Here is a 16,661-nt window from a genome sequence, read left to right on the forward strand (position 1 = left end):
TGACCCTGTCGTCCTGTCCTGCTAAAAATGTGCCCATCTCATCTCCGAACCTATCCCCGTCAGTAAACTGCCCCTTATCCATTATGCAATCCTCTTTTGTTTTAACTTCGCTCGATAATAGTCATGCCTTACTTCTCGTGATCATTCATGAAAAACAATTTTATCTAAATTGCACAATAAAAATAATCTACGCCATATGTTTTTCGACATAGACACAAAATTTCAACAACGCCGTTCCAACGCTGTAATTACATGCACAGAAACTGCACACAAGCCCGACAAAGTGTGAAGTGGTACGGACACCACTTCAAAGAAACATATAAAGCAATGAACAAACAAACAAATATATACGCTGAAAACAAAAACAGTAATCATGCGCAGCTACTTAAAACTAATCACGGAACTACAAGAAAAACAAGTTGGGTATTAATCATTAAAAAAAATAGAGAAAAACTAAGAATACTGTTTGCTTATCAGTGATTCACAGGAAAGATCCGAGGCTAAGGATCGCCATTTTATGCGAGGTGCCGGGGCTAGCAGTGTATTTAATACTAAATTCTTCTAGAATCTACATATGTAAATGATGCTCTAAGCCCCCCCTATTCTAACTCCGACTTTTGCTGTTGCACATGGATTAAAAAGAAACGCGAACTGACTGTAATCGACCCTGCAAGTGGAGTAGAAAAGAGTTTAGCACCTGCAATAATTTCATTTGATAAATAAGTTAAATAAAGGAAAGTTTCATTAACGTAGTGATAAATGATAGGGTTGCTCTACCGATTAACAGAATGAAAGTTCTGTCCAAAATAACAATATGGTTTATTATAACTCAAAATAATAAACAAAAACACATGAAACATTTACAATACATCACATTGGCTCAAATTGGATACTCAAATAAATGCTGTGAAGGTGAAGTTGTCCCTAAACTAGATTGTGACATTTATGATGAAGTGGTATGTGGAGCCAATTGCTTGCAACTCAAGTCTTAAGAGAGACACACAGCCAACCCAGCATTAATTGCTGCTACATTAGTAAGAACTCAGACAATGAACACCCAAGACAGATCAAAGTTAGAAAAGACAAACAGGCACGCTCTGCTGACCTCGGATTATCACCTAGCAAAATTGCCTGCTTTAGCTGGTGCTGCGGACGTACATTACCAAGCTGTCTTCTTAACTGCACGGACACGATCTGGCGTATCGGGGCCGATGGCTGGTTGCTTCGACGTCCCGTCGTGGTGATGATAATGTCGCGAGTATAGCCCGAAACAAATTATCCTGGCCTGGTTGTTCCAGACTAAGGACTTCCTAGCAATACAAATGCGCCTCTGAGGGAGACGAAGAAGGCTCGCCACACAATCACTGACGGTACAGTGATTGATTTTAACAAGCGAAGTCACACAGTAACTCCGATACGTTCAACTTTAGCCAAAACTGCTCAAGACAGACAACATAGGCCTCTTGTACGCAGAACGCTCAGTTGCCAACTGTACTCGGAAAGTTACGTTGAAGTCGAAACTTCAGCAACTTCGTCAAACAGTTACAATTAAATAAAATTATATTAGACAGCCAACAGAAGGCAGGCTGTCCAGAGCAGCGAGTGCTCAGTCTTGTAACCTACTCCGACCGAAAGGCGAGAGCCGACTCCCCACAAGAGCACCCATACAAACCGAACACAGAACATTCCCGCCCCCACGACAGTGGCCGTGGTTAACCGTTCCAATCAGCAACTCGAAAACCGGCGGAAAATTCCACTCTATTGCCGGAGCACTACCATTCCACCAATGGAGATTCTTGGCGCCAATTTCTGCGCCGATTTTGCTACGTCACGGAGCTATGTCCTGAGCAAGCCAATCACAGTTACGATTTTGCAGAAAGCGCGGGAATTTGCCCGCCAAAACTGCCTGGGTACACTAGTCATTCCCACGCCTCGCTGGTAGCCCGCCAGAAAGTGTTTTCGCTAAGTTTCTGCGAAGTAACGGAACCTCTAGCCCAGCCGCTACTTCAGGCCCCTGCGGGCGTGTCTTTTGACAATGTCGGCGTCTGGAAAGCATTCACTCGACTCCCTCACACCCGTCGGCGTACCCTTTCAAGATCAGCAGAGCCTGCCTGTCACCGGACCACCTGGGTGACGAGAGACGCTGCGTGGGAAGTCCGCGTGTGAAGGAATAGCAACTTTTCACCGGATGCAATTAGAGAGGAAAATCGTAAGATAGAAATATGAGAGGGGGCTCATGCCACCTCTCAGACTTATGGCGAACGCGGTGTAGTATAAACGCAAAGTCGTGGTGTGCATCCATGTCTTTACTTCGTAAACCCCATTTTGTCTGATGTAATTCTCTACGCAACAGTGCTGTGACCATTGCTCATGCAGCATCTGATGTGAAGCGTATAGAGGTACGTAATCTACCATTGCAGGTAAAACGTTCCTCAAAAACGTAATTTGGTGCGTAAGTCAAGAAGACTTGTCTTGCTGGTTGTTGTAATTCGACTGATCAGTGATTTATTGAATGTCACAGTTGAAAGTTATGAGAAACGTTGCGGCGTTAGAAAACAGACCATGAAACTGAAAAAATAATTAAACATTTGTGACGTTTTATTCCCTTAGGATTTAAAAGAGGGCTGCAGGCAGTGGAGATACCTGTAAATCACGTCAGTAAATAGTTGTCTCGTTTCAAGTAGGATGTTACGGTGTGAATTATTTGCCACATTCAAGAAGATCAACGGCTTTCGTGAATGACGTTTGCACGGTTTATCATTATCGTCAACCCAATTATTGACAAATGTTATGAAGTGCAACCATTTAACCTTCGTGAGAGACTTGAATTCAGTCGATAATATTGAGAAAAAAGAAAATAATGATGGTTAGATCAGGCAGGCTGCGGAACGAAATCGACTGTGCCGTTTGAAAGGAAAGATCGCAGCATTTGCCTTAATCGGTTAAAGAAAACATCAGACAAATCTGGATAGCAAGACGGTGATTTGGACCATCGTGTGTTAACTTCATAAGAAAATAATGGGTAGCTCTAGTAAAAAATATCACAAGCAAAGGCCAATGTGATTCCACAAAACGTAATGTTATGCAGCTGGTGGCACTAGGTTGCGAACAACATTCCAGCGTATCTTCATCACAGTTGACACCTGTTGCCAACAGCCGAGACACCTCGTGATCGCCATATAAGATGGACAACAAGGGAATTGCAACAAGTATTACTACTCTAGAAGAACGCCCATCTGCACTCTGCTGATTTCACTAAAAAATCTGTCAAGCAGACTGGCTGGAAATCATCCCTACCACCTATATTCTTCTAATACTGCTCCCTCAAAAGTTTATTTTTTTCGCTCATTATCGAACAACCATCTAGGAACTTTCTTGGGTGAAATTTAAAACATTCCCGGCGTACGGTCTCTCCTAAAAATTCCGAGAGAACTGCCGGTTGTCTGTAACTTGCTGTAACGATATCTCGGTGCAGAGCCTTCTAGCCATCTTTGGGTGAATACTGACGTGCAATAAACTAAGCTCCCCTATTTAAGATCCCGCCAGCACATGTGTGGTGTTGTAGATGGCACTGCGTGTGCGTTGCCCGGACTCCTATTCTGGAGGACGACGGTTCAAATTCGTGTCCGGTCTTCCAGTTTTAGGTTTCACGTGATTTACCTAAATCGCTCCAGGCAAACGGCTCCTTTGAAGGGCACGGCCGATCTCTTCCCTCATCCTCAGTAGCTGTCTTAGCTGTTTGTGGTTTACTGACGTAAGTGTACTGCAAACGAAAAAGTTCATTCACCTGAAAGGATTCGTCTTTTTAACATTACCAGGTGCTATTAATATTATGAGTAAATAAAATTGTCTTTAATATTACTCAATTCAGAACCGTTTTCCTTAAGATTGCTTCGCTTGGCAGCAACTCCAACACATAATAACACAAATGAACAGACAACGCAACGCTGATTACACAACATGAACGATCACAGTTAAATTTTAGAAGCTGCCAGTAATCCACAGTTTCACATCATAAAAGCAAACTGTCCAAGGAATCTTGCACAATAACCGCAAAATTACACTCAGAAAGCCGCAAAGTAAGCGAAACAAGTGAATGAGTGCAGCGCAAGTTCAATTCCAGCTTCTGCTAACATTGAAGTAGAAGAATTCGTGTTTAGAATGAGGAACAAGGGGCACAACAGGCTGATAGTACTGAATATGTCATCCCTAAACAAACTGCCATTTAGTCTATAAAACCAAAGGTACTAAAAAGTCATCTACTCATAACGATTACAATATAGCTGTTGATGATGCTTTATTAATAAAAAAAAGACGCCTCATGAATGACCTATTCAATTTTCAGAGTATTCGGGAGGACGACGGTTCAATCCCGCGTCCGGCCATCCTGATTTACGTTTTCCGTGATTTCCCTAAATCGCTCCAGGAAAATTCCGGGATGGTTCCTTTGAAAGGGCACGGCCGACTTCCTTCCCCGTCCTTCCCTAATCCGATGAGACCGATGACCTCGCTGTTTGGTCTCTTCCCCCAAACAATCCAATCCAATCCAAATCCAATCAATTTTCAGATACTTTAGGACAGAGAGAAATAAAAACAAAAGGAAGAGGTTCACCAAGGTGAGCGTGGGACAGAGTTTATATGCAGCTGCTCGAGTGTGGCACGTTTCGTCCGTAGTTTATCGTGTATACGTTCAGCTTTTTAAGAATGGTCGTCATCTCACGCTTCTCAACTTCCATAGTTCGCTACCCGTCCAATTTTCTTCCCGGAGGGCCCTTGATTTCATAGCATCATTGACACCTTGCACCCATCTACTAAACGATGTTCCATGTTTTCTTCACGCAGCTGATGTCCATTCATAGATTATTCATAGATTCTTTTTGGTCATTGGTTATCATACAGTCGTCTGAGGTGGCCGTACAAATATTTTGTTACCTGTAGCATTGAGAATAATGTATTGTGTAGGGAGCACATTGTGCTCATGTGGGAGCGGTCTATACTATGATTTAAACTAGTTGTCACTTGACAGGCAACGGGCTGCAGGGCTCTCGCCACCAATAAACCAATGGCAGCCGGCGCTGTCGGCTGCCACTGCGCTGCCACTTCGCTCTGCTGAGCTGACTAGGGCACTGTGCCAGCCAGTCCTCAGCGAGCCGTTGTAGACGTGCGGGTGAGAGCTTTGAGTGACTTGTAGCTTCGCGTGTTTACGATGTCCGATGAAAGCAGTCGCAAGAGAGGGAGGCCGAGGCTGCACACTTCTCGGAAACCTCCAAAAAGTGGCGGACATGCCGTCGCTATATGCAGTCAGGCGCGTGAATACGTGTGTTCCTTAAGGGAGTATTTTGAGAGAGAGAGGGATGCAGGAGGGCCTCTCGTTCCTTTGGATAAGGTGGTGGAGCGAACTGCAGCTGCTCTGCAAGTTAGCGAACGATCCGTAATAAGAATCTGCAAGGAGAAATTCACGAAATAAGGCTCAAGTGAATCATCTAAATTGGACACATCTGGGAAAAAGAGGCGACTAGAGAAGAGGGTCACAAAACTTGACTCTTTTCAGGAAGATGCCATTCGTCGTCAAATATACGCATTTTATTCGAGGAAGGAGTATTCAACACTCAAAAAACTACATGCTAACCTCACAGCGGCTGACCTGTTTCAGGGTAGTAAATCGTCTTTGTTACGAGTCGTGAAAATGTTAGGATTCCGCTATAAATCCATCTCTGGCAGAAAGTTACTAATGGAACGCCAAGATACTGCAGCCTGGCGATGCCGCTTTCTTAGAGAATTAGTGGGGACAAATTTTGATGATATCGTTTGGCTTGATGAAACGTGGGTGAATGCAGAACACAGTTTAAAAAATGGCTGGACAGACGGTACCATAAGCGGTAGTATGGCAGCTCCGATCGGCAGAGGAAAGAGGATAATTGTAGCATATGCCGGAAATTCAAAAGGTTTCATTCCAAATTGTCTGCTGCTATTCAGTTCAAATAAGACCTCCGACTACCACAAAGAGATTAACCACAATACTTTTGTGAAATGGTTTGAAGACTGTGTCCAGAACAAAAAAACTATCATTGTTATGGATAACGCTCCTTATCACTCAATAATACAAGATAAAGCACCCACAAAGTCAACGAGGAAAAACGACATTGTTAGTTGGTTACAGAAACATATGGTACAGTTCGACAGTAATTTGACAAGGGCAGAATTATTAGAACTTGTATTGCAACACAAGCCAAAGAACCCTATTTACATTGTGGATGAAGTAGCAAAAAAATACGTGCATAAAGTGCTCAGATTGCCTCCTTACCATTGCGATTTCAAAGCAATAGAGCTGATTTGGGCTCAGGTTAAACAGCATATTGCTGCAGAAAATAAGAAATTCACATTAACCGAAGTGGAACGCCTTTTGAAAGAGGCAGTTGAAACTGTGACATCGGAAGACTGGCAGAAGGTGGAACATCACGTGAAAGGAGTGATACAGGACGCACGGAACAATGAAGGTATCTGACAACAAAGTGTCGAAGACTTGATTATATCTGTCAATACGAGCAGCAACACGGATAGTTCCACTGATTCTGACTCTGAATTAAGCGGTGTTTTCGCATTGTCTGATTAGTGTGTAGTGTACTTACTGCCATTAAATATTGTGTTTGTGAATTTATTTCGATTAATTCTTATTCTTGTTGTGAGACTAAGAAATACTGTTTGGCCAGCTCTCGTCATCTCCTTACGGTAAGTTAGACTGAATTTTAATTTTATTTCATTTTGTATACACACCAAGATGTTATTCAATGTGTGTAATAGTTTTCGAGATTTGCAATCTAAAGAAGAAAACTTTTCCGGGCGCGAAAATTTCTTACACTTCAGTAGTTAATGTAACAACGGCCCTAATTAAAATTAAGAAAAGATATTTGATATGCTTATAGATACAACTGAGACCGATACTGTACGTAAATTTCAAAATATTTACATAATATTCATAGGAGATAGAGATTTTAAACGTCATACTTGTTTCGAGTTCAGTATGGATAGAGTTGCTTAAAAACGCTGTTTTCAGAAATTTTTATACAGGAAACGTAATGCACTACGAAAAGCTTTAAGGATTCTTTGCCGAGTGCATTATTTTGGTAATGAATGGAAAAAAATATTTTGCTGTGGCACCAATAGTTTTTCAGTAATGACGTGATAAGTTAGAAGCTGTTTGCGAAATCGAGAATTTAAATAGTTTCAAACAAATTAACGTAACTCTTGTCCTAATTAAAATTAAGAATAGATATTTGACAGATGGAGAGACATTGTAGAGATATACATCACATGTGGGTTTGAAATTTTTTACTTACTTTTTGTAGATGATACAGGCTTTAAAACGATTTTCTATCGCCGGGGGTAGCGATGCGCTGAGGCGGCTGCCTCCAGCCACTGCTTGACGTGACAATGCCGCAACTTCGCAGCGCAAACGTCAAGTGACAACTACTTTAAATCAGACTGTAGATGGTTGTAAAACAATAAATTGGTAACGAAGATCGCAGGAATTCTTTTTATTCCATGATTATCGATTTCGGCGAAACTAAAGCCGCCATCATCGGATATGTCCTAAGATCCGAAGATGGCGGCTTTAGTTTCGCCGAAAACCGGTAATCATGGAATAAAAAGAATTCCCGCGATCTTGGCTACAAGTTTATTGTTTTACGAGAATGGTGTCTTTTTCTCCTATAATATCCCATATTCTTTCACTTATGACGTGCTTTACTCTGCATATACGAGAGTTTCTTTGCCAAAAATCCTTGCTAGTTCGGGGCCATGTGGAGACTGGAAGCCATGCATGTTCCCGAATACTAAGAATTTGGAACTTAGGAGTTAATGCTGGTCCACCAGTAAATCTTTCCTATAATGGCACAATTACATCATATAGTAAGACCGCATGCTCCATTGCACCGGGATTACGAAGACTATAGCAGTGTGTGTCTGACACTTTCCACCGCAACCTCGCGTTACCAAAGTGTGTAAAACGACTCGAAAGATTTTCGGTGACACTTATTTGCCATTTGTTCGCCGTGTAAGAGCGATTCATGCAGGAGAACTTCGTTTGGCATGGAAAAATTTAATTATTTTATCAATCTAACTCCGTTGCTTTTGTCCTTTTATGTGATCCTCAATTTCTTTTAGCTCTACAAGGGCCAATGAGCAATAATATGGGGACACAAGTTCGGTATGCACAGAGGCAGTCTTAAAAGTGTTATGAAGGTTTTCTAATAGTCTCCAAGACGAAATGCAATTGCAGTTAACCTTGTCAGGTGATTTAGATTCAGCAACAAGTACCATAGCATTTAACGTAGCTGTCTGTTCTAACAATTACACTATGATAATACTCATATGAACCTTGTTATAGACTAGAGGGTTCATTAGTTGTTTCTCTCTGTCTTAAGCTCTCTGAAAATTTAAAAGGTCACTCATCAACGATTCTTACTTTCTTGAAAAAGCATCATCAACGTACTGAAATCATTATGAGCAAATGACAGGCCTCGTTTCTTTCGATTTTACGGACAGAATGACAGTTTCACGCAGGGATGACACTTTCTAGACTTTACTGCGAGCTTTTTGGTCCTTTTTCCCACATTCTGATCGCAACTACCTCTCCTTTAATATTATCAGGGTCTGGAATCGAATTTGCACTACACCAGCTTATAAAGTTTCTTTGTGAATGTTCATGTTTTTGTGGACAGATGTGAAAATTACCGAACAATCAATTTAATAAGTCACCGCCGCTAAATACTAACGCGAATTCTTTACACACGAATGGAAAAACTGGTAGAAGCTAACCTCGGGGAAGATCAGTTTGGATTCCGTAGAAATGTTGGATCACGTGAGGCAATACTGACCCTACGACTTATCTTGGAAGCTAGATTAAGGAAAGGCAAACCTACGTTTCTAGCATTTGTAGACTTAGAGAAAGCTTCTTCCCCCATGAACCATGGACCTTGCCGTTGGTGGGGAGGCTTGCGTGCCTCAGCGATACAGATGGCCGTACCGTAGGTGCAACCACAACGGAGGGGTATCTGTTGAGAGGCCAGACAAACATGTGGTTCCTGAAGAGGGGCAGCAGTCTTTTCAGTAGTTGCAGGGGCAACAGTCTGGATGATTGACTGATCTGGCCTTGTAACATTAACCAAAACGGCCTTGCTGTGCTGGTACTGCGAACGGCTGAAAGCAAGGGGAAACTACAGCCGTAATTTTTCCCGAGGACATGCAGCTTTACTGTATGATTAAATGATGATGGCATCCTCTTGGGTAAAATATTCCGGAGGTAAAATAGTCCCCCATTCGGATCTCCGGGCGGGGACTATCTAGAGGACGTCGTTATCAGGAGAATGAAAACTGGCATTCTACGGATCGGAGCGTGGAATGTCAGATCCCTTAATCGGGCAGGTAGGTTAGAAAATTTAAAAAGGGAAATGGATAGGTTAAAGTTAGATATAGTGGGAATTAGTGAAGTTCGGTGGCAGGAGGAACAAGACTTTTGGTCAGGTGATTACAGGGTTATAAATACAAAATCAAATAGGGGTAATGCAGGAGTAGGTTTCATAATGAATAAAGAAATAGGAGTGCGGGTTAGCTACTACAAACAGCATAGTGAACGCATTATTGTGGCCAAGATAGACACAAAGCCCATGCCTACTACAGTAGTAAAAGTTTATATGCCAACTAGCTCTGCAGATGATGAAGAAATTGATGAAATGTATGACGAGATAAAAGAAATTATTCAGGTAGTGAAGGGAGACGAAAATTTAATAGTCATGGGTGACTGGAATTCGTCAGTAGGAAAAGGGAGAGAGGGAAACATAGTAGGTGAATATGGATTGGGGGGAAGAAATGAAAGAGGAAGCCGCCTGGTAGAATTTTGCACAGAGCATAACTTAATCATAGCTAACACTTGGTTCAAGAATCATAAAAGAAGGTTGTATACCTGGAAGAATCCTGGAGATACTAAAAGGTATCAGATAGATTATATAATGGTAAGACAGAGATTTAGGAACCAGGTTTTAAATTGTAAGACATTTCCAGGGGCAGATGTGGATTCTGACCACAATCTATTGGTTATGAACTGTAGATTGAAACTGAAGAAACTGCAAACAGGTGGGAATTTAAGGAGATGGGACCTGGATAAACTGAAAGAACCAGAGGTTGTAGAGAGTTTCAGGGAGAGCATAAGGGAACAATTGACAGGACTGGGGGAAAGAAATACAGTAGAAGAAGAATGGGTAGCTCTGAGGGATGAAGTAGTGAAGGCAGCAAACGATCAAGTAGGTAAAAAGACGAGGGCTAATAGAAATCCTTGGGTAACAGAAGAAATATTGAATTTAATTGATGAAAGGAGAAAATATAAAAATGCAGTAAATGAAGCAGGCAAAAAGGAATACAAACGTCTCAAAAATGAGATCGACAGGAAGTGCAAAATGGCTAAGCAGGGATGGCTAGAGGACAAATGTAAGGATGTAGAGGCTTGTCTCACTAGGGGTAAGATAGATACTGCCTACAGGAAAATTAAAGAGACCTTTGGAGAGAAGAGAACCACTTGTATGAATATCAAAAGCTCAGATGGAAACCCAGTTCTAAGCAAAGAAGGGAAGGCAGAAAGGTGGAAGGAGTATATAGAGGGTTTATACAAGAGCGATGTACTTGAGGACAATATTATGGAAATGGAAGAGGATGTAGATGAAGATGAAATGGGAGATAAGATACTGCGTGAAGAGTTTGACAGAGCACTGAAAGACCTGAGTCGATACAAGGCCCCGGGAGTAGACAACATTCCATTAGAACTACTGATGGCCTTGGGAGAGCCAGTCATGACAAAACTCTACCATCTGGTGAGAAAGATGTATGAGACAGGCGAAATACCCACAGACTTCAAGAAGAATATAATAATTCCAATCCCAAAGAAAGCAGGTGTTGACAGATGTGAAAATTACCGAACTATCAGTTTAATAAGTCACAGCTGCAAAATACTAACGCGAATTCTTTACAGACGAATGGAAAAACTGGTAGAAGCGGACCTCGGGGAAGATCAGTTTGGATTCCGTAGAAATGTTGGAACACGTGAGGCAATACTAACCTTACGACTTATCTTAGAAGAAAGATTAAGAAAAGGCAAACCTACGTTTCTAGCACTTGTAGACTTAGAGAAAGCTTTTAACAACGTTAACTGGAATACTCTCTTCCAAATTCTGAAGGTGGCAGGGGTAAAATACAGGGAGCGAAAGGCTATTTACAATTTGTACAGAAACCAGATGGCAGTTATAAGAGACGAGGAGCATGAAAGGGAAGCAGTGGTTGGGAAAGGAGTGAGACAGGGTTGTAGCCTCTCCCCGATGTTATTCAATCTGTATATTGAGCAAGCAGTAAAGGAAACAAAAGAAAAATTCGGAGTAGGTATTAAAATTCATGGAGAAGAAGTAAAAACTTTGAGGTTCGCCGATGACATTGTAATTCTGTCGGAGACAGCAAAGGACTTGGAAGAGCAGTTGAACGGAATGGACAGTGTCTTGAAAGGAGGATATAAGATGAACATCAACAAAAGCAAAACGAGGATAATGGAATGTAGTCAAATTAAATCGGGTGATGCTGAGGGGATTAGATTAGGAAATGAGACACTTAAAGTAGTAAAGGAGTTTTGCTATTTAGGGAGTAAAATAACTGATGATGGTCTAAGTAGAGAGGATATAAAATGTAGACTGGCAATGGCAAGGAAATCGTTTCTGAAGAAGAGAAATTTGTTAACATCGAGTATAGATTTAAGTATCAGGAAGTCGTTTCTGAAAGAATTTGTATGGAGTGTAGCCATGTATGGAAGTGAAACATGGACGATAACCAGTTTGGACAAGAAGAGAATAGAAGCTTTCGAAATGTGGTGCTACAGAAGAATGCTGAAGATAAGGTGGGTAGATCACGTAACTAACGAGGAGGTGTTGAATGGGATTGCGGAGAACAGAAGTTTGTGGCACAACTTGACTAGAAGAAGGGTTCGGTTGGTAGGACATGTTTTGAGGCATCAAGGGATCACAAATTTAGCATTGGAGGGCAGCGTGGAGGGTAAAAATTGTAGAGGGAGACCAAGAGATCAATACACTAAGCAGATTCAGAAGGATGTAGGTTGCAGTAGGTACTGGGAGATGAAGAAGCTAGCACAGTATAGAGTAGCATGGAGAGCTGCATCCAACCAGTCTCAGGACTGAACACCACAACAACAACAACAACAACAACAGAGAAAGCTTTTGACAATGTTGACTGGAATCCTCTCTTTCAAATTCTGAAGGTGGCAGGGGTAAAATACAGGAATCGAAAGGCTATTTACAATTTGTACAGAAACCAGATGGCAGTTATAAGAGTCGAGGGGCATGAAAGGGAAGCAGTGGTTGGGAAGGGAGTGAGACAGGGTTGTAGCCTCTCCCCGATGGTATTCAATCTGTATATTGAGCAAGCAGTAAAAGAAAAAAAAAAAAAAAGTTCGGAGTAGGCATTAAAATCCATGGAGAAGAAATAAAAACTTTGAGGTTCGCCAATGACATTGTAATTCTGTCAGAGACAGCAAAGGACTTGGAAGAGCAGTTGAACTGAATGAACAGTGTCTTGAAAGGATGGTATAAGATGAACATCAACAAAAGCAATACGAGGATAATGGAATGGCCGGCCGCGGTGGTCTCGCGGTTCTAGGCGCGCAGTCCGGAACCGTGCGACTGCTACGGTCGCAGGTTCGAGTCCTGCCTCGGGCATGGATGTTTGTGATGTCCTTAGGTTAGTTAGGTTTAAGTAGTTCTAAGTTCTAGGGGACTAATGACCACAGCAGTTGAGTCCCATAGTGCTCAGAGCCATTTGAACCATTTTTGATAATGGAATGTAGTCGAATTAAGTCAGGTGATGCTTAGGGAATTAGATTAGGAAGTGAGACACTTAAAGTAGTAAAGGAGTTTTGCTATTTGGGGAGCAAAATAACTGATGATGCTCGAAGTAGAGAGGATATAAAATGTAGACTGGCAATGGCAAGGAAAGCGTTTCTGAAGAAGAAAAATTTGTTAACGTCGAGTATAAATTTAAGTGTCAGGAAGTCGTTTCTGAAAGTATTTGTATGGAGTGTAGCCATGTATGGAAGTGAAACATGGACGATAAATAGTTTGGACAAGAAGAGAATAGAAGCTTTCGAAATGTGGTGCTACAGAAGAATGCTAAAGGCTAGATGGGTAGATCACATAACTTATGAGGAGGTATTGAATAGAATTGGGGAGAAGAGGAGTTTGTGGCACAACTTGACTAGAAGAAGGGATCGATTGGTAGGACATGTTCTGAGGCATCAAGGGATCACCAATTTAGCGTTGGAGGGCAGCGTGGGGGGTAAAAATCGTAGAGGGAGACAAAGAGATGAATACACCAAGCAGATTCAGAAGGATGTAGATTGCAGTAGGTACTGGGAGATGAAGAAGCTTGCACAGGATAGAGTAGCATGGAGAGCTGCATCAAACCAGTCTCAGGACTGAAGACCACAACAACAACATGTTTTGTAATCAGTGTTATATTGTCTTTTCATTTGTGTCATTGTGTATTAGAGTATTGGCAATACGGAACTAACTTTTGTCTTGTTTTTAATTTCCGCACGTAGGGGTTAGATAACATTACCCATTGGCTGTCATGGTACTTAGGCAAGTTTTGCTGTGGGTGCCTTCCTGCCATTCTAGAACATTTGTATTCATCTTTTAATCTGATGCCAGATACTTTTCAATCTTTCAGCAAAATCTTAAGCGGAGGATACATCTTCTCCCACGGTAGGTTGGCATATTTCGAAAGAAGGGGGAATTTTTTGGCCAAAGCACCCTTGGAAGGGGATAAGCCTATGCTTTCGAGGATTTAAGATTTATATTCTGCCACAGAAAGTGGTAGCAACACATCCAAATGATTTTGGCTGCTGTTTACATAACAACATCGTATTTTCCCCACTGTCTTGTGAACACGTTCAGTTCTGTCATTCACTCGAAACTGTAGTGCATTAGCTCATAAATTCTTCTGCTTAGGGCACAATGGCTTCAATAACTTGGACATAAGTATAGCACCTGTGTCAGTTATTACGGTCTCTAGCATTCCGAATTTCAACGACCATTGGTCAATCATAGCCTGTGCCATTGTTTCTAGTTGTTGATTTGGTATGGGTATCGTGGCCAAGAAACGTGACTAATGCTCAATTATAGTTAATACATATCGATTTCCTGCTGGTGTATCTATTCCGTTCATTTGGAATGATCTGTTCGGCTCAGGTAAACTTTTTAATGGAATTTGCTGATGATTCGTCTCTGCTCTTTGAATGCAAGTAGCGCAGCACTTTACGTAACGCTCTGTGTCCTGTTTACTTGTTGGCCAGCAATAACTTTCCACAGTGCGGCAAGCTGTGGCACGTCGTCCACTATGCCTTGATAATATGGAGTTGTGAACCTGCCTCAATACTTTGTTTGCATCTACATCTACATGGATACTCTGCAAATCACATTTAAGTGCCTGGCAGAGGGTTCATCGAACCACCTTCAAATTCTCTATTATTCCAATCTCGTATAGCGCGCGGAAAGAATGAACACCTATATATTTCCGTACTAGCTCTGATTTACCTTATTTTATCTTGGTGATAGTTCCTCCCTATGTAAGTCGGTGTCAACAAAATATTTTCGCATTCGGAGGAGAAAGTTAGTGATTCGAATTTCGTGAGAAAATTCCGCCGCAACGAAAAACGCTATTCTTTCAGTGATATCCATCCAAAATCCTGTATTATTTCTGTCACACTCTCTCCCATATTTCGCGATAATACAAAACGTGCTGCCTTTCTTTGAACTTTTTCGTTGTACTCCGTCAGTGCTATCTGGTAAGGATCCCACACAGCAGTATTCTAAAAGAGGACGGACAAACGTAGTGTAGGCAGTCTCCTTAGTACACTACTGGCCATTAAAATTGCTACACCACGAAGATGACGTGCTACAGATGCGATATTTAACCGACAGGAAGACGATGCTGTGATATGCAAATGATCAGCTTTCCAGAGCATTCACACAAGGTTGGCGCCGGTGGCGACACCTACAACGTGCTGACATGAGGAAAGTTTCCAACCGATTTCTCATACAAAAACAGCAGTTGACCGGTGTTGCCTGGTGAAACGTTGTTGTGATACCTCGTGTAAGGAGGAGAAATGCGTACCATCACGTTTCCGACTTTGATAAAGGTCGGATTGTAGCCTATCGCGATTGCGGTTTATCGTATCAAGACATTGCTGCTCGCGTTGGTCGAGATCCAATGACTGTTAGCAGAATATGGCATCGGTGGGTTCAGGAGGGTAATACGGAACGCCGTGCTGGATCCCAACGGTCTCGTATCACTAGCAGTCGAGATGACAGGCATCTTATCCGCATGGCTGTAACGGATAGTGCAGCCACGTCTCGATCCCTGAGTCAACAGATGTGGACGTTTGCAAGACAACAACCACCTTCACGAACAGTTCGACATTTGCAGCAGCATGGACTATCAGCTCGGAGACCATGGCTGTGGTTATCCTTGACGCTGCATCACAGACAGAAGCGCCTGCGATGGTGTACTCAACGACGAACCTGGGTGCACTTTCTGAAACTGTCAGCATTAATAAACGTTACCATTGCTGCAAGTTTTGGAGAGTACGCAGATATTTCAACAAAATTGCGTACTGAATTTGAAACAAGATTCACTGATATTTCGCGCTTGGAGACAGATTTAGGAATGTTTGCTACTTTTTTCTCTATAGATACCGATTCTGTAAGCCACTCTCTCCAAATGGAAATAATAGATTTTTAAAAAAAAAATGGCTCTGAGCACTGTGGGACGTAACTTCTGAGGTCATCAGTCCCCTAGAACTTAGAACTACTTAAACCTAATTAACCTAAGGACATCACACACATCCATTCCCGAGGCAGGATTCGAAGCTGCGACCTTAGCGGTCCCGCGGTTCCAGACACAGCGCCTAGAACCGCTCGGCCACTTCGGCCGGCAATAGATTTTCAGTGCGATTCAGAATTGAAAGATAGATATCAGAACGGAAAGACTTTAAGTGCCTTTTACAAACATTTGTCACAGAAGCGTTACCCGCAACTTCATAGAAATGCAGCACGGATGCTTAGTCTGTTCGGATCAACGTACAATTCTGAGCAATTCTTTTCCCTAATAAAACAGATAAAATACGACTGATGTTGCATATCAGATTATCATCTGAAATGTGCTTTGAGACTGAGCTGTGCTGAGTCAGTCATTCTCAACACTGAAGCTCTTACGCAAGGAAAAAATTTTTCAAATGTGTGTGAAATATTATGAGACTTAACTGCTAAGGTCATCAGTCCCTAAGCGTACACACTACTTAACCTAAGTTATCCTAAGGACAAACACACACATCCATGCCCGAGGGAGGACTCGTACCTCCACCGGGACCAGCCGCACAGTCCATGACCGCAGCGCCTAAGACCGCTCGGTTATTTCCGCACGGCTTACGCAAGCAAACTAAATAAATGTAAAAAGCAGCAACAGAAAACTGATGTGTTATTCAGGTCCCTAGTTTTGCCTTCTAGCTTGCCATCGTCCATTAACTTCCTATTTCGTGCGTATTTCCATTCATTTTG

At 42.1% G+C, this 16,661-nt stretch overlaps 1 protein-coding gene across 1 annotated transcript in view; it reads left to right on the forward strand.

Moving 5' to 3' along the window:
• Nucleotides 1-16,661, forward strand: part of LOC126251651 (tripartite motif-containing protein 2-like) — a 419,447-nt gene that overhangs the window by 96,290 nt on the left and 306,496 nt on the right. The window lies entirely within an intron of this gene.

The sequence above is a fragment of the Schistocerca nitens genome, chromosome 4, assembly GCF_023898315.1.
Source record: "Schistocerca nitens isolate TAMUIC-IGC-003100 chromosome 4, iqSchNite1.1, whole genome shotgun sequence".
In the NCBI taxonomy this organism is placed as follows: Eukaryota; Metazoa; Arthropoda; class Insecta; order Orthoptera; family Acrididae; genus Schistocerca; species Schistocerca nitens.